The sequence below is a fragment of the Poecilia reticulata genome, linkage group LG4, assembly GCF_000633615.1.
Source record: "Poecilia reticulata strain Guanapo linkage group LG4, Guppy_female_1.0+MT, whole genome shotgun sequence".
In the NCBI taxonomy this organism is placed as follows: domain Eukaryota; kingdom Metazoa; phylum Chordata; class Actinopteri; order Cyprinodontiformes; family Poeciliidae; genus Poecilia; species Poecilia reticulata.
The window spans coordinates 28,281,304-28,283,657 of NC_024334.1; positions in this window are offsets into that span (position 1 = coordinate 28,281,304).

Sequence of the window (2,354 nt, forward strand, 5' to 3'; positions counted from 1 at the left end):
CGCCGTTTTTCCTTTATGTACCTGAAACTCACATACATTTAAACCAGTTGGTATAAAATCTATTTTTGAGAAGTACTTTTTACAGCAATTTACATTCACTATAATTATTCATACCTTCAAACAATCTGGGAAGGTCCAGATGAGGATGTCACATCTGCAAGTTGCAGGCCGCCCAACCTTGAGGCCTGGAATCGAAGACCCCTGTCCAAGTCCATGTTGGTGATAAAATGAAATGTTCAGTCTGAGAAGTTTTCTTTTTCTTCTTTTTCTTCATTTCTAAGCTGGTTTATGATCTTAAGTGAGGAAATGCCAAGCCATCCAATGATCTAAACCAGAGCAAACGTACTTCAAATCGAAGCAACAGGTGATCATAGTGATGTTTTCTCCAATAGCCAAGGCAAGAGTCAGTAGTGTGGGCCCCTAAAAGCGGAGAGGTCCAGACAGTTCTAATGTCTAAATCACAGCAAGATCCTCGGTAATCTTTAGCGCCAACCCTGCTGGTGAATGCTGCCTGGTTGAAATGCTTCTGAGGCTTTGAATTCATCCTAATCTTTTCTGTCCAATACCAGGGAAAAAAATAAAGATCAGAATCTCCAGATGGACAAACCTGAGATAAATGTTTAATTACATTAGATCAAATTTTCAAACTCAGGACTTAGTTGTAAGACTAATGCTTGTAGCTGYAACATCATATCTCCCAAATCAAATCTCAGAAACAAAAACATCAGTGCAAATTACGTAAAGTATTTGTCAACATGCAAYGAGTGACATAACTCATGAACGGTCAGTTCAAAGGCTGCGGAAAACCCTCAAAGAGGGTTCCTAATTGGATATCAACAAAAGGCGGCTCTGAAAAGTTTCGCTTGGTGGCCATGACATCATGCCAGTAACAGGCTCTGTCCAGTCAAGCATGTGGGTGAATCTGGGCCAGTTCGAGTACAAGGGATTCATCAGAAGGTTAATTTATGCATTTTTCAAACACAATGCAGACAAACATAAAAGATGAAACACCCGTCTCTCTAAAAGGGAGACCTGGCACAGTACAGCCGGACGAGTGGCCTCACGGCGACTCCTATTGTGATGCAAAATGTGCATACCAGGCAATTTCAAACGTCCCTTAAACACAACACAATTAAAGCTCAGCGCATAAATAGACATTACAAAGTCGGACAGAGACAAWAGGACAGACGGCCAAAACAGCAACAAAAAGTGGAGGGATGGGGTGGGGAGGTGACCAAACTGCCATAACAATCTGGACTTTGGATCAGAGGATTTGCAAGGTGTTTGGGTGTGTATGTGTGTGTGTGTGGATAGAAATCTATGGTCCTTGTGTCTGGGGTTTTGAGGGCATTTGTATTTTTCCTTTATGCGGTTTTGAGGTAGTCTGTGCGTGAGGTGGATGGTGGCAGAGGGTGGGAGGGGGGCAGCGTGGCTTCCCGTAAACCTACAAGAAAGGAGGCAGCGAGTTGGAACAGACAAGGACGCCGCTCTGGACCTTTCTAGCCAAACACTGGCGTGTGTCTCCTGGCCTGAGACCCCCAGCTGGGCTCTCTGCCTGCTGCTGACTGGAACAAAGGCGCAGTGATGAGGCGAGAATCGACCTCCTCTCACCTAACCCCCCAGGGGGGCCCTGAGGTTTGTTCTGATGGCCAGCTTAAGATTCCCTGCTGCGTACGGATCGATCAATACGAACCGTCTGGCCTCTTCAGATCTGATCTGACTCACACCATGATTTCTCTCACAGAGTAGTCAAGAACATCTGTCACTGCATGTATTTACTCAACTGTAGATATTGAGGTAAGGAGGGTTGAATTTAGAGTTGGAACAAGGGTTGAAACTGGGATTGGAAGGAGGGGTGGAAGGAGATTTAGAATTAGGGCTGGAATAAGGTTTGGAAAGAAGGTTAGAAGGAGGGTTGAAATCTGGGTTATAATCAGAGTTGGAGGAAGGGTTGGAAGAAGAGATAGAAGGAGAGATGCAATCAGGGTTGGAATTATGGTTGAAATTGGGATTGGAATTAGGGTTGGAAAAGGGGTTGCAATATGTGTTAGAAGGAGTGTGTAGATGGAGTGTGTAGATTAATATTGGAATCAGGGTTGGGATTCGGCTTGGGATGATAGTTGGAGTGATGGTTGGATGGAGAATACAAAGGATGGTTGGAATTAGGGTTCCAACACTGATGCCAACCCTAATCACGATCCTCCTTTCCATCCTGATTCCAATTCAACTTACAAAACTCTAACTCTTGTTCCAACCCTAATTCCAACCCTCCATCCATCCATCCATCCATCCATCCATCCATCCATCCATCCATCCATCCATCCATCCATCCATCCATCCATCCATCCATCCAT